This window comes from Pleurodeles waltl, chromosome 1_2, assembly GCF_031143425.1.
Source record: "Pleurodeles waltl isolate 20211129_DDA chromosome 1_2, aPleWal1.hap1.20221129, whole genome shotgun sequence".
Classification (NCBI taxonomy): domain Eukaryota; kingdom Metazoa; phylum Chordata; class Amphibia; order Caudata; family Salamandridae; genus Pleurodeles; species Pleurodeles waltl.
In genome coordinates this window covers 1,066,525,521-1,066,549,867 of record NC_090437.1, presented here as the reverse complement: position 1 = coordinate 1,066,549,867, position 24,347 = coordinate 1,066,525,521, and positions in this window count along the sequence as shown.

Here is a 24,347-nt window from a genome sequence, read left to right as displayed (position 1 = left end):
TCACATAAGAGCAATCAGGTTGGGTTATTCACAGCAAATCTGACAATTTTACTTTGGATTCGCCTACAAAGGTTTTGCACTTTGGGTCATTATTTCGTTTGGCTCCAGCAACCCACTTGGGGCAAAATGAAAAAATTGCAGGACCACCACAACCAGCATGCACTGCTCACATGAGAGGCCCACTGGGGCGGACGAGTATTTAAAGAGACTAATCAGGTGCCTGTAATTAGACAAGCTGAAGCCATGCCGGTCTTTTCAGTAAGAAAGAGATGCCTGGAACACCTCCAGCACTGGCTGCACCTACGAGGGTAAAACACTTTTATATTTTTCTCTGCTGAAGAAAGGATTGACCTTGAAACACGTGTCCAGAGATGATTTTATAACTTAAGGCCTGGAATAATAATTAAAGAATTCACAGTGAGTTGCTGGCTTTGCTTTTTCTTCCCGTTTATATAACCTGTTGCGAGTGCGCTTTCACATGAGGACAACTTCGTTTTTGATATATATATATATATATATATATATTTTTTTTTTTAACAGCTGTATAGTTTCCTCAAGGGCCATAGTGCCCCCCAGGGAAACCATGCAGCTCTTAAAAAAAGTATTGCCCCACAGGTGGTTGCCCTGCTCACGGGCCACCCACTGTCAATTTAATTTTCTTTGGTTTTATTATTGTTTTTTTTTTTTTTTGGACACCTCTGGGGGGCGTAATTCTATCTTGTCATAAAATCTCTGTTAGTGATGGACCTGTAAGTGTCCCTAATGTGAATAAAACCGCTTCTCACTGTGTACAGCATAAGTCGGTGCTGACCCACAATCACTGTGTAGAATAGGTCTTTGACATGTGTAGAGCCATATATGACATGGTGGCGCTAAGTGCTGTAATGCTAGATGCAATTAATATGTTTTTGACCACTATACAAAGTATGCTAAATATAGTGCTAGGAATAAAAGTACTCATGGATTCTCCCCTCAGTTATGGGGTAAGGAACCTGTTACAGAGCTGTATTGATATTAGGACTGTGTCACCCTCCTCTGTGTGACGTGTGACTAGTGTTCCCATTTATCTCACATAATATATGTTTGACAGTCCTTTTCCATGTAGCAAGTGGTCAGACAATATCCCTGCCGTGGCAGGCACAAACTGTTGTGAGCCTACATGTCGGTAGCACTCTTTGCTCAGATGGAATATGTACATGCAATAAAAGCATGGGTCTATGTTTCATGAATGAGGGTCAAAGAAGAGCAATCCCACATTATGAGAATATCATACCATGGTCAAATGGATGCTGTGTCTGATAAGGAGATGACAAAGGATGGTGATTGTCTATTGGTCCACAGTAGATAGCTGAGAAATCCTGAACAAGTCCCATTTCTAGGAATGTTTAAGATGGCCCAAAATGTGCATACCTTGCCTATAGGAACCTATTATTTAAATGTGAACATCAATGTCAGAGCTTTGCAGTTGTTTTCACTGCATATCTGTTTATCTTTTGCCTGACAAACAGTAGTCTTACAAGTCTTTTTTCCCTTGCAGCTGCCAAAATGACCCCATCAAAAAAGAGTACATCTGCAGGAAGGATTGAATGTTATTGTCACATCAGGCAGGTCAGTAGGGGGTACAGGAGGATGGAGGGCTTATATGTCCGCAAAAAGCGCTCAGGAAGGTGGAGGGGCGATCTCACTGGAGGGGCAATGCAGGTTACATTGTGAGTTCCACCACCCAACCAGCAGGCAGGCCAGCAACAATAGATGTAGGAGGACCATCTGGAGCAGGATGATCCGCGGCTCCTATACCACCTGCAGGATCACAGCCAGGGCAACACCATGTGGAGCCACCTTACATACTGGACCTGCACACGGAGCTGGCCGAAAGTACTGGATTGCTCAGCTGAAACATATAATGGAACAAATATTAACTATTGTGAAGGACATACAGGCCAACCAGAGGAAGAAATTATCTAGTAGATCATTAAATGTGACAGTTTTCTATTCCCCTATTATAACTGTTATTTGCTATTGTTTGGGGTTTCATTAGTTAGTTAGTATAGGTAAGTTAGTTTTGCGTAGGTATTTTTTAGGCCATAGTTTTTCATTATTAGGGGGTGGGGTTGGTGCACATCAAAGTGATGGTGAGGCAGGTGATGTATTAGGTCAATGTTCCATATATAAAATAAAAAAAAGCATCATAGCAATTCAAAAAAACATATATTTGTTTAATCAATATGTAGAATCAGTAAATGTTTAGGCTTAGCCACTGTCAATGGGTGTAATTTAGGGAGGGGTGGGGATTGATGTTCAATTGTGAAGTCTGATGTTTAGAATAGGTTAGGCTAAGCTAAGATAGTTGTAGTCATAAGGTAGGATAAGCTAGTGTACGTTATTATAGTTTTGTTAGGTATTATAGTTAGTGTGTACATATACTTAAGTATTTTGTTTAATAAATCTTGTTGTACATACAGCTTCCTCTCCATCATGTCTATTGTGTAGGTGATAGCATGCCTATACAGGACATTTTTAGACAAGCTGGTGACCTGAGCAGCAGTACTTTGTAACATAAGTGACAATGTGTAGCTCCTACGCTGAGGTTCCTGTCAAGTTGCCAATAGTGTGATGTTACCTGTTGTAGACAAATTTCTGCAACGTATGTGGCACTCTGGTTGTGAATGGATACATATCCTGACACAGGTAATCTAATGTTATTTACTATGTTGTTTGAAAGTATGTGATTTGACCTGTAAATTGAATAATTGTCTTTTGATTCCCCCTACATCAAGGTTTTGGGACAGAGTCACTCATACCTGGCCCTCACAATCTTACACATGCATCATGTCATTGTCTTATAGATGGTGCGATATAACTAACAGACTTGCATCGCCCAGCCACATGTGTGGTATTTGTGGTCAGGTGTTCCAATTTACGCATACTACAGGACACATGCATGCTAAGATTGGCTCGTGTATTACATAGTTCTCGTCATAGTTCTCAGGGACTGTAATCATGGGACTGTAATCATGTTTCAGTCAGTATATGTGGGAATGTTCCAGAAACATTGACACACACATCCCTTTGGTAAGTACTCAGTGGCATATGTGCTATGCAATGACACCACAATGCCATCATTTCTTGTGGTAGTTCTGTGCTGATGATTTATTATGCATATGTACAAATGGACACTGTGACACTGTGGGTGCCACAAAGCAAATTTACATGTGCAGCTCCCCTCCGCAAGGTGGTGGGGTAGAAGGGCTTGAATGGGTGGTGATTTGACCATACACAAGCAAAAGTCATGACATTTAACACAGGATCAACCATACCTTGATTTGTGTACCTGAGACAATGAATAATTTATTGACATCAGCCATGGCTGTGGTTTGCATGGCACATTTGTGAGTAATACAATTCTTGCTTCAAGGATTGGCTTTCACTATGTGTGACCAATCATCCTACACACATGAACAGTGCAAAGATACATTAGGCACTGTTGTCATACTGAAAGGCAGACCTTCCTGTACATAATGCAACTATCACCTGCAGGCATGCCACACATTGCAGCATGGTGTTAGGGTGCCTGCATTGGTGCTGAGCTGTAGATCATACACATTAACTACTGTAGACACACACTTTAACTTAGCTCTTTTTCATTTGTCCCGACCCTGTAGTTAGTGTAAGACACACCTCCGTATATTTACTACCCTTTCAGAATTGCATAGCTCAATTTCTATGTACATTGGCCCCAAATTCTTTAAGCATCACATGATGCATTCTGTTCAAATAGTTTCAACCTAGGACACAGATTGACACAGATCACATGTAACATATGTTTATTTACATTTGCCATTGTGAGTTATTTATTCAGTTCATTGCACAGGCGATAGACCCCATGAAAGATCCTAATTCATTGGATTCCCAATGAGATACAACAACATGTAACTAGACATATGTGGAAGAGGAGTAGTTCATTCAGGAGGTGGTCACATTGCTTTTAGGTAGGATGGGGCACCTTGACAGTCCATAGGTTTGATTGGTCAACAAAGGGTAAGAGAAGTGGGCATGTAGATTGTTCTAGTGATACTGGCACAGTCTTAAACACAGAGCTAAAGATAAACTGTCCATGGGCCACATACTGTAGCAACCAGGATTTTTTTAAGGGTGAGATTAGTTTCCTCACATCTTCATCCTGTGATGTGTGAGCTGGCAGTTGGTGTGTGTGCTCTGTTGGGTGAATTATCTGGAGACCCCTGAACGCTATGTATCTTCCCTGCAACCAGACATGGTTACCGGATGGAATCTAGGATCTGCTGGATGGTGTCTGGATTGATGGTTGCTAGCTGGTCATCAAGATCATCTTGGAAGTCCAGGACAGGCAGCTGGGCAGGAGGTATTTCTCCAGGCTCTGTAATGAAATGAAGATAGTCCACTGTTGTCCTGTACTAGCTATTCTATTTAGTCCTAAGTTTAAAATTAATTTTTTACTAATTTTAATGGCACTGACCCACATTTCAAGTCACCCATTCTTGGGTCCCTGGGTGCACACTGCGCCACTAGGACATGAATTAGGATAATCCTCAATTGACACATTGTGCAAGTCCACATATCCAAGTCGTGTCACCTCTCAGTTATGCAGCTTTTCATAGGCAGCTGCATGTGATCCATTTCTCAGTCTACATTGCATGGCATTTGGATGGAATAGTTGTTGTTAGTGGTGTACTCAGGCAAGACACATGGGATCAGGGAGAAACTGTTTCAATGCCAAATCTGCCACTTAGGGACTGTGTCCGGTCCGTTTGCCACCCCACATGTGTTGTAGGAGGTATGCAAAGTCAACGTGCATTCTCCATGTGATCTCTTGTTTAGTATGCATTATCCTGCATCATCCATTGTAAGATGCACCCACCTTGTGTGTCTGTGTCCATACAAGACGGTGTCCATTCATGCTGAAAAGGGATCAACAGCTCAACACAGGTCCTCTTTCAGTATGGTGGTAATGTGTCTGCATACGCTCATGGCAGCAAAATGTTCAGCAGCCCAAGTGGTGAGGACAGCGGAGCCCTATCTGTTGTGTGCAAGATATATTAGTGCCATCTCCTAGTGGTACAGGCAGACTTTTCCCAGCCCTTGGTACCCCGCTCCTCTCACAACATGCCTGGTCGTGTTGCCTATTGTGAGGCATAAATGACTAGATGGTATAGTTGACACAGGGAAGATAGTGGAGTGAAGGTACTGAAATGGTCTGTGCTAATGGGGGGAGGTGGGGTCAGCGACATTACATGAATTTGATGTTTAGCCATTACTGTGCCTCCAGCAAACCCATTAGCATGCATACAGTGCCTTCATAGTGCCACCCCCTTATGCCATTTGTGGGTCACAACATTGCCTCCCACTGCACCTTACCCTGTGTTTGTTGTAGCTTCTCAATATCTGCAGTGTCCTGTCCCTGGATTCCGTCCACCACCTCATCCAAGATGATGGCTGCCATCATCAACTCCATCTCATCCAGCTGCTCCTGGAGTGTGGGGCTTCCACCTCTGGTCTGCAGTGCTGCCTTTCTGTTGCTGGCCAGTTTCTCTTTAGTTCTGCTCTTGCAATCATGCCAGCATTTCTTACAATCCACCAAAGTTCTTCTACCCTTGCTACACTGTTGAATTTATCTACTATGGTCTGCCATATGGCCTCCTTCCTATCATTGGCAATTTAGAGGTGACAAAGAACTGGTGTTGGTGCTCTGTCAGCTCTGTGAATGATATTTTATTTTCCTCCTCTCTGAACCTGCACTTCCTCTTCCTTTTCCCTGTCTCCTGTTACTCTGGATGGGCATCATGGCTGGTACCTGGCTCAATGGGGTCTCTCTGGGGTCTCTCCTGTCCAGAATTCTCAATTTTTCTATTAGCAGGCTTCTGTTTGGTGTTTTCACAGGCTTTTTCTGAAAGATTTCAGCCGAAAAATGAAGCTATACTGATTAGCATCACATAACATGCCTCAAATCAGCTTAGCGCTACTTTTCCGTCAAGAGCACCATTTTCTTTAGTAACATGTTGCTTATGTTTGTGCCATTTTTTGTGGTGCTAGACTTTCCTTACCTCCATTGAGCACCATATTGTAAATATGGCGCTTACATGATGCAAGAAAATGTCATAGCGCAGCCATTTCTTGTAAATCTGGGCTTCAGTTTTGTGTAATTGGTGTTGCTTCACTTCAATCTATTTTGGAGATGATTGTTGAACTTAGAGCACACTAGTACATATGATAACTGCATTAACAGGTTAATGATGATGCTCTGTAGATCTGTTTCCCATCCAAACTGCTGCACTCAAAAATTGTAGGTAAAAATGTATGTTATTGATGAATTTTAGTACACTGAGGACATTTGTTGTGAGTAAGGAATGTGCAAAGATTCATATTCATTTTGGATACATGGCAAAGGTCCATTGAAAGATTTACGAATTTACAAAGATTGCAGAGTTTCAGATTTATTCTTCTGCCCAAACCAAAAGTAACACCTTTTGTGACATTTAATGCCACAGACAGCTGAAGATTCCAAAAAGAAAAATGTTCTGAAATTCTCCCTTCGCAGAAAATAAGTATGCTGTCAATCAGAGATTTCAGAGAGATCAAAACTTTTCATAAATGTACATTTAGCGTTTAGAAGGATTTTTGCACGTCAAGAAATATCATACATCCTTATACATAAAAGAAAACCATACCCATTAGCACCAGGAGATATTTAGGGCCATATTTATACTTTTTGACGCCAAACTGCGCTAACGCAGTTTTGCGCCAAAAAAATTAGCGCCGGCTAACGCCATTCTGAAGCGCCATGCGGGCGCCGTATTTATTCAATGACGTTAGCCGGCATTAGCCGCCGGCGCTGTCTGGTGTGCGTTGAAAAAAACGACGTACACCAGGCAGCGCCGGCGTAGGGGGAAAATGGCGTATGGGCGTCCACAAATGGTGCAAGTCAGGCTGAGGCAAAAAAATCGCCACAACCCGATTAGCGCCATTTTTTAACGACGCCCATCCCCCATTGAAATGACTCCTGTCTTAGCAAAGACAGGAGTCATGCCCCCTTGCCCAATGGCCATGCCCAGGGGACTTCTGTCCCCTGGGCATGGTCATTGGGCATAGTGGCATGTAGGGGGGCACAAATCAGGCCTCTCTATGCCACAAAAAAAAAATTTAAAAAAATACTTACCTGGACTTACCTTAATGTCCCTGGGGTGGGTCCCTCCATCCTTGGGTGTCCTCCTGGGGTGGGCAAGGGTGGCAGGGGGTGTCCCTGGGGGCAGGGGAGGGCACCTCTGGGCTCATTCTGAGCCCACAGGTCCCTTAACGCCTGCCCTGACCCAGGCGCTAAAATCCGGCGCTAATGCAGGTTTTTTAGACCCGCCCACTCCCGGGCGTCATTTTTGCCCGGGAGTATAAATATGACGCATATGCATCGGAGTCATTTTTTAAGACGGGAACGCCTACCTTGCATATCATTAACGCAAGGAAGGTGTTCACGCCAAAAAATGACGCTAACTCCATGAACTTTGGCGCTAGACGCGTCTAACGCCAAAGTATAAATATGGAGTTAGTTTTGCGTCGAATTTGCGTCTAAAAAAACGACGCAAATTCGGCGCAAACGAAGTATAAATATGCCCCTTAGTGCTATGTTTCAAGGTTTCAATGTGAAAAATTTAGTGGAAACAATGGGGCAATACAAAAAGGTAAATTTAAAGCATTGGAGGTCTTCACACACATAAAGGTACACATTTGCTGCGATCTTTTCCTAGGGACAGTTCACAAACTGCAGATGGAAATTTACATCGAGTAGCAGGCACATGTACACATCTACTTACATGAGGGGATGAGGACAAGACTCAAAAACACAATTGTAAATTAGTGATAGTAACTTCAAGAACACATTTCAGAAGTAGATTGACCAAATGTAGTTCTACATAGCACATGAAAATATCTCCACCTATGCTATGTAAAACTATGAATTGAAACAAATAGGTAAACAGGCATCACCTGATGGAAATAACACACACCTGGCAATCATCTCAAGTTGAGACACATAGTGATAACCCACACCCAGGGCCATGTACTACAAAATATCATGCAGTCAGACATAACCTATGGTTGTATTGTGTTTTGTGTGTGTGGAAGGGAGGGGTGTATATGGGGGGGGGTGTTTGTATGTGCTCTATATGTTATGAAGCATCTGAATGTGTGTAAAATAGTGTTTGATGTAATATGACTTTTACCCTTCAAAACCAAGTAGATATTTGTAGTTTTCTGAATATTTGCAACTGTTTGATTCAATTGTTTCTATGTGATGTGTATGGGTTGCTACAATGTCTTAAGTTAACACAATATCTTTTACCTTAATTTTATAAATGTTGTAATTTTTTTAATTCGTACAATTTAATTTGCACTGCTGTATGCAATCTCTGTAGGGATTTTACATTAGTTCTATTTATTTTGAATTATTTTGAGGTAAGAGTGTTATTTTTCACCTCCATTGGTAATTATGCAGCTTTCTTGGATTACTTGAGAGTGACCATGTGTGGTGTGTGACTTATTCAAAGACTAGGCTTAAATAGCATTTAGCCTCTTTGGCCTGCAGGACTAATATAACTTTAGTCAATTACAACTAACATCCCCTTTAGTACTTGTGTATTTGTGTTTATATGCACCTCACAGTAGCCATCCTTATTGTTCCCTTTCATTTTCCCACATTGTGTGGAGATTGTCCTTTCTTCAGCTACTCCACCTTGCAACATAAAATGCAGAATTGTATTTGCTCTGCACATGAAACATAGGACTGATGCTGTACTTTTATGAATTGAATTTATAACTAAGTCAAGTAGGAAAACAGAAATACAACTGCATATACTCATAATTGCCTTTCTGTATTCCCCCATTTTTCATGCATGTTCCCAATTAATTTTAATTTTGCAGTACTAATTAAGGTAATGCAATTAATAGACTTGCGGGACTACATAAAGGAACTGTTATAATTTACATTACAGGATTAGGGTTATTTTCTTTCAACTAATATTCAGATTGCACACAAAACGTTGTTGGCAATCATTCTAGGGTTAGCTGTAATTTAGAACTTATTCAAATTTATTATCAATTTCCAATCTGCATGCATTCATTCGGATGTTGTGCTCAGTAATCTAAACCTAATTGTATCTACCTCTCCCACAGGATAACATTGGGTTACCTTATTATATTTAATAAGTGAGAAGTGATAACTTTCAATTGGGAGCAAGCAGGAAAGTCAAGTTTGGTATTTAATGAATTATAATTTAAAATCCTCTTTAGTTTCAGAATGGTATTTTAAGTCACAGTTCTGAAAATGCCAGTTTTAGGAAGTAGGCATTTGATTGATTCAACTGTTTGGTGCCTGAAGGTTTATCCTGGGTCATATGACTAAGATAGCTGACAGTTGGTCTTTGTGTTTTGCTCCCAGACAGTGAGACAAAGTGAGAATAGGTGTTGGCAGTCTGAGTCATCTTTGACTTGATAGGGGGGAATGACATCTACCACATTTGCACATCTCAAAGGCTATAGATGACGTTCACACTACTCTTTTGTATCTGCAGGCAAACTGGGTCCGGGGTTGGGAAGCAGGATATTTCAAGCATCCCTGGAGGTAGAACTCTCTTGAATCTTCTCGTACTGCAAAGCTGGCACAAAGGATAAGTAGTGGACCGTCACACCCAACTGTTCATACACCTCTGGACCTGTGGATACTGCAGAAAGACTCTTGTGCAGGTCAGTTGCCAAAAGGGCTGCAATTCTGATGTCCTGTCCTGCCACTCTACTGTCCTGCCTCCTGCTGTCCAGCATCCTGAGAGGGAAGACTGGACCTGTACCCTTCGTACTAGGCTGAAGTGACTCCAAGGTTTAGCTGACTGACTTCCTGTTGTGAGCTACATGGACATAACAAGCTGCAGAGGCTTCCCTGTATCTGACTAACTGATCTGCTGCCTGGCCCTACAAAGGGACTTATCTGAGGCTTACTGGCCTCTGTTGGATTGAATTCCTGAAACCCAGGTAGTGCCCCTGGGGTTCTGGACACTTGGTGTGGCACCAGTTGAGCTTCCTTCCCAAGAAAAGGAGAACATCTGGACTTTTGGGCTCTTCATGACCACAAATAGGCCTGTTGATTCCAAGATCTTTCCGCCCACAGTGCCTGCCTACACACAGCTCCAGTGAACCAGTCTCTTCATGCCAGAGTTACCAAAACTCACCATCGGCAACACAAGATGTGCACTTCACACTGCAGTATTGACAGATCATGATGCCCAGCCTCTGCATTGCTCTACGTCGATGACCATCCATGACGCTCGCTCTGCTTGCAGCCCCCTCCACCATGAACGGAGCTCTTTGCATTGGTCTTTTGAAGGTAAGACTTTCAGTAGAACTAACCCAGTAACTGTATCCCTCTCTCTGTCGTGGTCAGTCTGACCTTGTGACTTTCATCTGGTCTTGCATGACCAGATTACTGCAAGTAGTGCTTAGTGCTTTTTGGTACTATACTTACCTAAATGGTGAAAATTGCATGCCTCCGGTTCTACTGATTGGATCTTTGCCATTTTGGTCTTAAATTATGCATTGAATTTTACTGTATCTAAATAGGCATGGGATTGTGTTGTGTTTTTATTTTATTTTAAAGTGCTACAAAAATACTTTTCATACTGCCTCTTAAGTTCAGCCTGGCTACTTTGGTGCCCAGACACCAAAGGCTTGAGCACAAGTTAACTTTGGGTTTGCTATAGACTTCATACTAATAGGAATTGGGGTTGCTGCTTGAGTAGGGTCTCAACGCCCTTAACTAGGAACCCAATTTCCTCCAATGGTGAATGACATGTTTTTTATTATATTGATTAGTACTTATATTACATTCTTGTTGATGCTGGGCACAAATTGCAAATTTTTGACTAAGAAAAGAGCATATTTTGATTATGCTCAGTTGAAACTTTTTAAGCATGTGACACTTTGCAGAATTCACACATTTGAATGCTGCAACATTTTGCAAGAGTTTGCAAAAATAATAATAAACAAAGTCTCTTGGGCATGTAATTTCATGTTATCTTCATCCACAGAAGAATGGATTGAAAGTCTTGACCATAAAATGTATGATGGAAAATTAAAAACATGGCTGAGAGTTATTTTATCTGTGAATCACTCTCTTGCTGTTATTTCAGATGACTTTTGAACATGAGATATGCTTTAGAATTCAATTTTTACTTAAGATGCTGACAAGGTCCATTCCTAAGGTGCAACTTTAACTAAGCAAAGATTAAACAAATGCAATTAGTTTCTCCCACACCTAGTTTCAATGAGAACTCCAAGGTTCACCATTAGTTGATTTTTCTCAAGCAATAACTGTCACTCAGAATAAAATAGTGCATATTATTATATAGATATCACAAAAACAACATAAATGTCAAGCCTAAAATCAATAAGTTGTTAAACTAATTTAGTAAATATCAATACAATTGCATAAGTAAATAACCATTGGAATGGTAAAATCTGTTAAGAAGATAACGTTTTTTGAATTAAGGATTAGACAAGCACCCCACCATCTGTCATTTTGGCGGGGGACATTACCTCTTCCACAATGATATTGTAGGATTACTATCTGCCCTGTGAAGTCACTAAATGTTTGCTTACTGAGCGCTATATTTCAGGTGGATGTTCACCAAAAATTTTGTTTCCAAAAACAAACTCTCAAAGCAGGAGATTATTTTTGAAAAAAGCAAATACTAATGACCCTGACGGGAGGGGAAGGCTTGCAGAAACACTCTTGAAGATGTCAAGACTCAACCAGAGAAGAACGTCTTTTATAATAATCCTCTGTGGGACATTATATATTGTTTAATAACTAAAATACTGTAAATATGGATTTTTTCTCTCATTTCCTGGGCAAATTTATGGAGTATAGGTTTTATTATTAAAGAAGGCTGCTCCAACCTAGGCATTAAACAGCATGTGGATGTCCTGTCACTGCAGGGCCATGTCAGTTTGACTTCTAAACATAATGTAACTTAATCTTGTTAGCCTCAATTCATGGTTCTCAGTTGATTTAGCTAATGTTATAAGTTAGCTTTAAATCACTCCAGTGCTCAGGCTTTTTCTCTCAGCAATGAAGCTTTTCTTGAAGTTTGGGGCAGTTTAAGCTTAAGATTTAAAAAAACAAAAATTCAAAAAAAGGTATCTACATCAAACGTCTCTCAATTTATTCTGGACCCGAATTATGTGATGAGGCCTATTATCTAAAAACGTAAAGCCACCGCAAACACATCAAGAACACATCAAGATTTTTCCTTGTAATTTCAGTCTTTCTGTAGACATTAGTAGCTGTACTATTTAGGCCCTCGGTTGGCCAGCACCCAAAGAAACTTAACAACTGTAGACATTTCTGAAAACTAGACCTTGTAGAGTCCTTGCTGGTCTGGGAAACACCCTGAATATCCTGTAAGATTTTCATTATGCTTTTGAAATGAAATGTTGCAGAATCTATGGGGAACCACCAAAGTCCTAACACCCAGCATCCCCCAATTTTTCCCAATAAAAACTTTCCCTACTTTTGTTGCCGTGAGAGGAGAAGCATGCAAAGGCAACATGGAGACAGCAAGATCTTTTACTAAGAAATTCATTTTTTTTGGTAACATTGGTAGCTGTAATATTTAGGTCCTCACGTGGCAGCTACCTGAAGAAATCTGCCAACCCTAGACATTTCTGAAACTAGACACCTAGGGGAATACAAGGTTCTACTACTGATTCTACTACTTTTCCAGCTCTGAAAAGGTCAAACCTTTGGCAAAATCTCCAGTACTCAACAAAAGTCTGACCATTCCCACACTACTCCCAATAAATACAGTGCCCCACTTGTGAAGATGAACCTTTCACTGGCAACAGAAACCAACCAAAACATGGATAGTGTGAAGCCAGTGTGGTGTCCATGAGGTCTTCACATGATTAAAATGTTGGTATGTTTCCATGACGTTGATTAGCTCCCCACACACATGGTGAGCAGGGTTTCAATCGGGACATGTGGGAGAGAACAGGGTTAAAGGGCTTTGGCTACTGCCTGGAAGTGTGTCTGTGTCTCTGCTGGCAAAATAGTATTTTTGACCCTGACTTTGAAGTCCAAAGGGCATTATGGATAAAAATATGTTGGGATTCAAGAAAGAAAATCTTCGGCTGCTAGTTTAAAAAACTCCCATGGTTGGAAGATTTCATGGCTCCCGGGTGAGCAAGAGACCCATTTTCCACATCAAGTAGGAGAAAATTGGACTTTATTTGGGAAGAGATTTGAAATAATGGCTGTCTGAGTGGGAATGCACGCTCCATTCTGCCTCTCTCAGGGGCTAGGGCTGGATTTCAGAATAGTCTAGCCCCTTACTTGATTCTTTTACTCACTTTCATTGACATTGGTAGTCTGTTGGGCTCCCAGCCTCCCTGGTTCGGCAGATTTGGGTATTTACTCCCTGTCTGTCCATATCAGAGGCATCAGAAAACCCACAAGTTTATCACGCAAAAGCTGTGAAACAGAATAAGTTACAGGTCCCGTCTCTTCTGGCACTGAACTTCAGCCCTCAGCCATGGTGTATAGATAATTCTTCTACAGTCTCAAAGTGTTAGATTATAAGTCTTGCCTCCTATATTTTTGCTCAAAAAGGTAGAAAGCATTCTAGAAACAAGGGATTGTGTCAAAAAAGTGGTGAGGGTGATTGGCCCATCTTTTCATTGGGTCCTATTCAGGGCCACCAGATTTAACATCAATAAGAGGCAGAATGAGTGGATTTATTCCTCTCTGTCAGTTCAAATGGCAAAGTAATGCCTAAAGGATTCCAAGTTTTCTCTCACTTGCACAGGAGGGGTGCAGTATTTAGGCTCAAGGCTTGTGGGAGGCAGAAATATAGTTTGAGTTCCTTGGGTGTGGGCATGAGGCAGAATGTCAGAGTGGGCCAGAGAATATCCCATTCTTTTTTATATCGAAATGTATCCGCTGTGTCTGGTGTGCTTTTTAGCACCAACCACAGAAGGCAGATGATTGGTAAATCCCCCTACCTACCCAGCCCTGGGGGGTTGGGGCAAGACAACTAGACCTTTAGGCTGTAGTGTTGTTGCCCAATACCAAACCAGCTGCCTTCAATCCATTCTTTATGTCTGCTTTGCTTTTGGTACCTCTCTGTGGGGCAGAATGGGGTTAAATCCTCCAATCTGCCCTTTGGAAATTAGGATGACTGTAGGGATCAGGTAGAGCCAGGATGGATGAGTACACACCCCATTCTATTAAAAATGTTGACTATTGCACTTTCTGTCACATTGGGATGGAAGATTGAGGTGAGCTGTTGGAGCTTTAGGAGTGGGTCTAAAGCCTGATGCTGTGATGGGCATGCCCATTCCCCATTCTACTTAAAAAAAAATCATTGAGGTGTCCCCACCTGGGAGCACTTTGGGCATAACCCCCTAGTTGCACTTTTCAGGGGGGCAAAGAGGCTGCAGTGCCCCTAGGTGTGGGAACATGTGTTCACTCCTTGGATGCCACTCTCCCCCATTGAAATAATCCTGTTTGCCAGTGGGTGGGCCGCTGCAGAGGGAATTCAACAGGTACCATTGGAAAGGGGCATTTTCTGATTTTTAGTACTATATCTCATATATTGATTGGATGAGTTATGCCCCTGTTCACTGATCAGAATGAAAGCACCCAGAGCCTTTAGACATCAACCGTTTTTTTTTGTTCATACTATGAAGTAATTATACATGTTGCAGTGAACGTCACAGAAACCAGAAAAAAGGAAACTCTTCCCTTGCAGCTAGACTTAACAATTTAACAAGCAAATTTCTCTTGTTTGAGTGCCAGAGGAATTTTCACCCAATAGTGGGAGGGCAAGATGCTTACATCCTCCTCACTCAAGCATGTAGTGTGGAGGATGTGAATGGCCCGAACTCCACACTAAGGAACATATGTACTAAAGCATTTCGTGGGACAATCAACCTGACCCCAGTATTTAGTGCAAAAGTCAATTTATTAAGACAGGATTGCAATAAATATTACAACATGTCACAACACAACATATTAAATTCTTAACATAACAACTGTGTTTTCTCCTTTATCCCTGTCCCCAATCTCTCACCATAACATCTCATATATTCCTTATACCTTTCACCCCATTACTCTCTCCCATCACCATCATCCTCCTCGCTTGCTTTCCGAAACATCCTCAAACCACTGCTTCATTTATCTGTTCCAGCCAACATATTCCCAGATCTTTCTTCACCTGAAAATCTTATTCCTCCTCCCAAGGGAGGGATCCGCCCGCATCTGACTCTACACTCCCCCATATACCACCACCCAGAAGAATCCTGAAGGGTGTGTTTCTGCCCCACCCCAGTACCTGTTCACTATTGCAACATCATCATCCCACAGCACTTCAACCACACCGCACTTTCTCATTCAGCAATCACCCCTTCAAAATCACTCAGTTCCATGATGCAAATGGCATAGCCCAGCTCATATAGGTGCACACCATCCTCCTGAAACCCCCACGTTCTTCTTCCTTGAGGCCCCTCATTGCCCTGTTCATTTTTTTCAGTGCTTTGTCAATAGCTGCATGTTTTACTGCCCCCCTCCATATCCTACATGGTACAAATTCTGTCCATACCAAACATGTCCCAGAAAGTCTGTGCTTGAGAATTTCTAGATCCCCCTTCATGTGTTGCAGTAGTGTTTGCAGTAGTGTCAGTCCCGATAACTGCACCAAATCATTTTCCCCAAGATGCAAGACCAACATGTCTGGACATCCCTTTCTATGTACCATAGCTGATAGCCAAGGCAGTAAACTACCCTCTTGCATGCCACCCTTCCCCCACCTCATGCCATCTTCTAGGCAGTCCCAGGTTGTGTCCATACACCTGCTGTTTGAAATATTTTGCTGCCCAGTTGATGAACGAGTGCCCCACTATCCAAGGCACTGCCTTGTTACTTGTTGGGCCGCTCACACACCCTATGGGAAAAGTAAACATGTTATCCGTCATCTACGAAAGCCACCACCCCCCCAACACCCTTCCACTTCCGAACATAACGCTCACTACACTTGGACTTCCTCCTCCCAACCTTGCGAACCTTCACCATACCCCACCCCAATCGAGCTGCTGATGTCGCTGCCCCAATCTGAAATTAGTGGGTCCCAAATACAACAGGATCCCTCCTTACACCACCACTGCTCTGCAAAACACCATCAAAAGCTGAAAAGCCGTGACCCTGCTGCCATCCTGATGAAAAAAAATCACCCCTTGCTTGTCCCCCAGCCACAAATGAAATGGCACCACTGTCTCATGGAGCAAACCGTCTCACACCCCCTTCATTCAGCTTGATCCACTTCCCTCTCTCTGCCTGGTCCATCTTGGACATCCGCAGCCATATCCACAGGCAACCAGATTACATCCTCACCCCTTCATATCGCACACCATCTTCACTCCCCAATCTTAGCACTTCAGACACCCTAAAAGCCCCCCCAAAAATCTGAATCATGCACAAGCAGAACAGCGCAACCTCAAACTTGTCATAGAGGCATCCATTCATGCATACCAAAATCTCACCCAACAATTCAAAATGAATTGCTTCCCTCAATCTTCTCCTCGCGCCCAGTTTCTCCTTGCCCCACCCTGTCAGTATCTTGCCCAACATTTTGTTACCCGCCAGATCAAAACCACTCAAGAGCTTCCCATAAAAGGACAGACCATCCAGTTTGCCTGAAATGGTTGTGGGTTATAGACCTCCGTCCATTAGTTCTAAAACATAAAGCATAACTTCCCTCTCCTGGTGATTCCTGCTTGTGGTCTTCCCTGTTCCCTCCTGGAATGCCTGAAAATCCTTCCATATTAGCTGATAGCTCTTCCTGGTAAACTCAGCTAAATACATCTCCACCAGCCTAAGAACCCTCAATCCCCCAACTCTTAGACTTCTGTATGGACCGCGATCTTGACTTTTTCTGCTCCCAGTGCCATACTGTGAAAGCGGTGCCACTGTGAACAAGACAACGATTCAGCAATAGCATTGTTCACACCGGGCACATATCGTCTTGAAAATGATATTCTTTTGCAAACACAACAAGATTAATCACCTCAACAGCCTCAAACCCTCAAATCCCAGGCCACTGCTTATTGTTTGTTAATTTGTTGTTTCAGTTAATTAAAACCATAACACTTTTGCCAATTTGCATCATAAAAACATTCTGAAAAAAATAAAAGAATAAAAATGTTAATACAGAAAATGTAAATTGGTGAGCCCGAAAAAGAGGGAAGTCGAGCAATTTGACATTTTAGTGTTCTTGAAATAAAGAAAAAGGAAATGTGTCACTTAAAATTGGGAGATAGAAGAAATACAGGCCAGTATCACTTCAGTTTATTACTGTCCTGGAGCTTAAGGTAGGTCATGGGTGCTTATGAGTCTTCCAGGGTGCGCGACTGCCCGACCCAGTAGAGCTAATAACCTGAACATCGCTTTTTTGCATTACGCGTTTCAAGAGTTTGACAAACTTACAGTTTAGCTGGGGTCATGCAGATTGAAGCAGGCCATTATGGCTCCCCTGCAGGTCCTGATAGCTCTGTCAGTGAACCTCCTCTGGAGTAGTCTCTTCTGAAGGTATAACAAACCTGGACAGATGCAGATTATAAGTATTAGATCTTCCTTTTGGCATGCACAGTGCCTACAGTGGTACAAAATGATGTCCTTTCACAAGGGAGCATTGGCTAGGGTTGGCAGATTTCCTAATTGCATTGTCATGAGATTATGTTTCATGTACAGTGCAAACGTTGTATAGAGCAGCCGGTTCAAGTTTATCATAGTATTGTATGGTCATCCATGCTTTAGTAGCCCCTCTGGAGAATGGTTTGGATGTCGGGGACTGCTTCCCACAATCCTTAAGTGGTAGTCAGATGACTGATGATTGAAGGTACTTGTTGTAGGCTGAGTACTGATCTTGTTCTTGTGCCTTGTTGTAGGCCAGATAGCCTTGTTCATTTCCTCAGCTGAGTGACTGATTTTGTTCCAAATTTTAACCGCCTCTGCTCTTGCCGACAAGTCTTGCCATACTTTATTTGGGAAGAGATTGGAAATAATGGCTGTCTGAGTGGGAATGCACATGCCATTCTGCCTCTCTCAGGGTCTAGGGCTGGATTTCAAAATAGTCTAGCCCCCTTACTTGATTCTTTTACTCACTTTCATTTACATTGGTAGTCTGTTGGGCTCTCAGCCTCCCTGGTTCGGCAGATTTGGGCATTTAATCCCTGTCTGTCCATATCAGAGGCATCAGAAAACCCACAAGTTTATCACACAAAAACTGTGAAACAGAATAAGTTACAGGTCCTGTCTCTCCTGCCACTGAACTTCAGCCCTCAGCCATAGTGTATAGATAATTCTTCTACAGTCTCAAGGGTGAGATTATAAGTCTTGCCTCCTATATTTTTGCTCAAACAGGTAGAAAGCATTCTAGAAACAAGGGCTCATAATGTGGCAGATGACCAGCGTAGTCTCTTCAGGTTTGTTAGATCTGTGGAGCACATTTGTGATGACAGGTTCATGCACAGGCAAGGAGGACATTAAGGTCAGTATTTGGTAGGAGTGGTCAATGGAAGTGGTATATTTAATTTGAAATTGTTGTATCAAAGAGATCAGAGGCAATGTTACTGGGGTGTAATCTAAAATAGACCATGAATTAGGGCCGTGGAAGGTGTAGCCTGGCGAGGAGTCACCAACAAATCTCCCGTTTAGTACCCGTAATTTGAGGTATTCCAGTGGCGTCACCAGCTGTGCTCCCTGTTGATCACGATCAGTAAGGTTCAATGGGGCGTGTGTCGGGCAATTCCAGTACGAGTTGTCAACGCTTAATATTTAATCTTCCTCTTGTGCCTTAATTAAATTTGAGTTGAAGTTTTCTGTCAGAATGATGTCTCAATCAGGGTTGGTCTGACGGTAGAATGTGATGATTGCTGTTAGCCTTTTTATTGTGTCTTGTTTGCAAGAAGAGCCAGGATGTATATAGGTGTTGACCAGCTGTGCTCTCTGTTGATCACAATGAGTAAAGGCTGATGAGGCGTGTGTTGGTCAATTCCCATCTGGCTTCGGCAAGTGCTGTTTGTATTTGAGTCGGGTGATTTCTATGGTTGCCAAGAAGCGTGGGGGAAAGACCTAGGGCGCCCCTTAAGATTGTTGTGGGTTTTCCATCCGCTACCATGGGGGCGTTAGAGCTTAAGAGTGGATAGGGATATCCATCCCTCTCTGGCCTGGTTAACGAGATCCCCCAGATCTCAAAGCACGAAGCAAACGCCAGAATGTGATCTACTATTTCTGCTGATTCCCAGCTTGTTAGGGTTGCTCCAGGGTAGTTGCCGTCCTTAGCTGGTTGAAATTCTACAGTTGTTAAATCTGCGGAGGACAGGGTATTAAGCTCAGGAATTGCTATTAGGGGCCTCACGATGTTCCCTCTATTCAGGACTGGGCCCTCTGCTGGTTCACCAGCTCAACCACAGTCATGTTTTCCGCATGAAACAGTACTGTCCTGTTATGTAACTCAACAACCCATACAGCCAATGCCACCAGCAATGAAAAAAACACCAGGAATGGTGCACCCCTGCCCCAACAAATTCTGTGGCCACTGCTCTGCACACCACCTGCCATACCATAACAGTCCAAATTCATTTTCTCCTGAGGCATCTGAAAAAATGTGGACCTGCCACACCACCCTCTTTTCCTGAAACCACATGAATGCACGGTTAAAATCTCCCAGAAAGGAGAGCCACACTCTCAAATCCGCCCTTACCGCCAAGGAAAGTCGAATCCTGTGGTGTGGTAGTGTGGCGTCTGACATGGCCAGGCCTAGGCGTCTGCAGAATGTATGCTCCCCCTCACTACTCTGCAAGAAAGTTGAGAAAACCCAACAATTTTTGTGCCTTCCGAAGCTCCAGGTGTACTTCACCTATCACAGCTTCCAAAAAAGTTTGAATCTCCCGTACCTTCTGCCCTAGCAATCTTGCAACCATGGTGACCCGGATCCAACTCAATCTAAAGAAAAATCAAGGTTGTCCTGGGACCCTCTGTCTTTTCGAGGCTCCCCAAATGCCTCTGCCATGTCCTCAAATATCTGCAGTGCCCGCCCACAAGCACCAGAACCTGGCTGTCCCATGAACAAGAAATCATCTAGGTAGTGTGTGACCTCCCTGTGCCCACTCCCCATCCTGGAAACTCACTCCAAAAACATGCTGAAAGCCTCAAAAAGAGCACAAGAGTTAGTGCAACCCATAGGAAGGACCTTGTCCTCAAACTGCATCCCCAGCAAGGAAAAGTCCCCATGAATGGGTAACAAACGAAATGCTGAATTAATGTTGCGCTTCACCAACTCTGCTCCCTGTCCACACTGCCTGACCAGGCCAATGGCATAATCAACTGATGCGTATACCACCTTGGTATCTTCCATGGCTATGAAATGATTGAGAGAGACCCCTTAAGGCCAGGATACATTATGGATCGACCTGACATCCCCTTCTTGTTTTTTAGGTACCACTCCCAAAGGAGATGTCATCAGATCAGGCAACAGCCATTCTGAAGGGATGCCCACAATCCTCACTTCCTGGACTTCCTTGCTCAATTTTTTTCTTACCACCTCTGGAAGCTCCTTGGCTAACTGCAAGTTGTCAGCCCACCTCTGCCTTCTAGGTCCTTGATAACCCTCTTGAAAATCTTCCCTGAACTCCCACTCCAGGTGCAAAGCTGTTTCCACCTCCACATACTGCGCCAACCATGGCAAGATAGCATTTAACTTAATTGGCATAGGAGCTCTTTGGACCATCACGGCGCTGCTGTCCTCTGCCCCTCCCCATCTTCCATTGTTCTGTCAGGCTGGCCAGCATAAAGCACTATGTAATGGGATGTCTGCCCCCTCAGTTGGAGCACTCATGCTTGAGCCTACAAGGGTTGAAAAATCTCTTATTAAAATTCCAGCAGGCCCCTAATGTTCCCCCTGTGTAGGTACCTCTGCCTGCACTGCTAGTTGTGGTACCCGCCCCCTGTGGGGTGGAACGTGGCTGAAAGGACTTGTACATAATAGGTAAGCCACTAGCTGTATGCCTCGAGGTTGTAGATTGTGTGGATGACATCCACTGCATTCAAAATTCCGAGTCCACATCCCCCCGGCTTATCAGGGTTTATGCTAACCCTTGCTCTGAGTTCTTCATCATAGCTGGGCCAAGCAAATCCCCCAAAATGTGTTTGGGCCTTCCTTGTAATGTCCATGTATTTAAACAAAGCGATGACCATGTCTGGGAATTTATCACAATATACGCTAGCATATATCAGAAAACCAGATGTCCAGTTCTCCTTTGTAATGGGGACCCTGGGTCTCCTGGTCAGTTCCCACTCTTCTTCCTTTGACCCTTCCTTCACCTGAATGTCCCTATGAAGGAGTATGAACACATCAACATACTCATGTCTCCAGATTCTACCCTTCATCTTGTTGAAGAAATGGGACCCCAACGGCATGGCTAAACCGATGTAGCGCAGGCGTTTCTTGTGACCTTTGTCCTCCTTAGCTTCCTCGCTTTAGCCCTCCCCTGCTTTAGCAGAATCTACCTGGGTTCCTGAAGTACCTTCTCCGTCCTTCCTCTCAGACTCCTGCTTAGCCTCTCCTTCTTTACCAATCACCCCATCCCCCACTCCTATTGATTTGCACTTCTTCTTTCCTGAACCACCCTCCTGTCCCTTACTTGCAGCCCACTAATCCTTCTTACCTGTTGGTAAACCCGTTTCACTCCTCCTTGGGTGCTTGGCCACAATGCCTGCTGGCTTACGCCACCCTTTCGTGCCTCCGGTGTCCGCTCTTGTCTCCTGTAATACACCAATCTCTCCTACCTGTGAGTCCCCCCTGCCACCAGCCTTCACATCCTGACTACCCTCACCTTCATCAAAAACCTCATCTTCCTCCCACTTGTCACTTGCATCCTCATAATCCAGCTCAAACACAACCTCACCACCAAGCACATCATCTAACCCCCACTCCTTCAATCACTCAGCCTTCCTGGGTTGTCCGCTCATTGGGTGTTACAGTGTGCACGTGATCCCTCGTGGCTGGGAGGGCCGCTGTGAACCCTCCTAGTTCTTCAGACCAACATCGTGGGGCTGTCATGCTCCCCGCTGGTGTCGTCAACTTTCTGCCAGCCTCTCCTGCTGGCCTCGCGTCACTGTGCGCCAGGCTGCTCTAGCCTGACACGTCTGCGATGTTACTGGACCCACAAGCCGCATCAGCTCCCTCTGTCTGACCTCCGTCTCCCAGTTCTGCAGGCACCCACAACCAGTGTCCTCTTGGATCAGGAATCTCTGGCCCTAACCTGTCTTCCCTTCTTCTTCTTCTTTAATACTTTATTTGGTACAAATAGACCATAAAAGACATTTAATAAATACAGCCATACCTGTCTTCCCATTTTGTCAGTGCCCCTCTCGCCTTGTTGACCTGCCAGGCCTGTTGTGGTCTGGCCCTGCACAACCTTTCCCAAAGGGCCGCAGTCTCCTCCACTGCCCTGCGCTGTTCCTTGATCCTGGCCTCCAAATGTGCCACAAACTCACTACATAGGCCCACCGCAGATCCCCCTTGCCTTGTGCCCTGTGGTACACTGTCCACACTATCCAACCTGCCACGTCCAACCCCACTCACAGTAGGCACCATGCCCCCGCCCCGGCCTTCTACCTGTGTAACTGCCTCACCTCTGGGCTTACTGCTCTTTTCCCCTGCCTGCTTCCTCTTTGTGCCCATAATCTGCCCATGGGTACCTGCCTTCTGCCTGCCGCTGTCTGACTTGTCCACAATCAGGTCCCGGGGCCCACAAGCCTCATGTCCTCCTCGGCTCCCTCATCCTTCCCTTCACCCACCTGGGTCTCCCCAGCAGACTCCATAAAGGGGGCTCTCTCCCTGTATTCCTGTCTGTCCTTACTATGGGCCCATGTGCCCCCTCCTCCCATGACCCACTGAGGCTCCCATGCCTCACTGGCACTTTTGGGCCCCCTGGCCCTTTGGAAATGCTCCTCCCCCTCCTCTCCTCCCTTTTCTGCTTTGACTTTCGCTGCGAGCTGCATGCTGCCACCGCAGCTGCCACGCCCCTCGCTGCAGCCCAGGTCGGCCCCAGCACTCCGTGCTGCAGTAAATATGCACGCTGGGATTCTCCGATCACACAGAGCGCCGAGCACACCGCATTTGCGTCACTCCGTGCAGCCATCACGCTTCAAAATAAACAGAGCCACCACCTAAACTCAAGCCCAGAAAAGAAAAGGAGCTCTAAGCACTCCTTCCCTGTACCGCTATACTCAGAAAGAGGACATCACTTTCTCTTCCGGCCCTTAAATATCCCCGCCCACGTGACTCCCTGGCTGCTACCCTGGCCAATCCTGTCCCCGCTCACTCCATCCCACGAAACTCCCCAGGGAAGACAAGTCTGCGACAAGCTTCCCCCAGGACCCTCCCTTCCCATTGACACAGAATGGGAGAAACCCTTTGATAGATCAGACCCTAAAGTGGTTAAGCTTGTTAAAAGCGCTAATTTTGGCATGTATTTTCTTTAGCTTGGCCTGCAGCAGTCAGATCGGAAGGCTAAGCCCCATATGTGTATTACATTTAAACACTGCATCCTAATCGTGGCATTGTGCTATAGCCTTATTTACGAATCAGATATGCAAATTGGAGTTAGCCAATTGTTAGCTTTGTTTAATGGCCACAGAACATGTACTAGGAGGTGTCTAGCAGCCTCTCACTTTCTAGAGCCAAACATACCAGTGAACAATTACAGGGGAACACAGAATAATGCAGTTTTGTATTAAAAACCCATTAACAAGACATGCAGATGTCCTCTGATGGGCACATTTAGCACCATTCATTCCATTATGAAAGTTAGAAACACTTAAACTTTCACTGCTTTATTACTAAAATGGCTCAGAAAGGTTATTCACATCTAACGTATTTAATAATTGAAGGAACATTATTGTTTTCCCATCGGATATCTTATCTGTGTTGACTTTCTTCCTTCGAATGCATGCCCTGGCGTTCTTTTACTAGGTCTACAATGTTTACTGCACCTGCCATTCAAACCGTAGGTGACACTGCAATTTTATGCTTCCCTTTCTCTTATTCACAATGCCATTCTCTTATTTTTGCTTGTCATGGATTTGCTTTGCACTTCAAATAATTAAAATCACCTATTAATAGAGCACATTCTGATGTATAATATGTTGTCTCTTCAGAATATACCACGATGGAAAACTGCATTGAAAAAGTTAGGGAAAAACATTATTACCA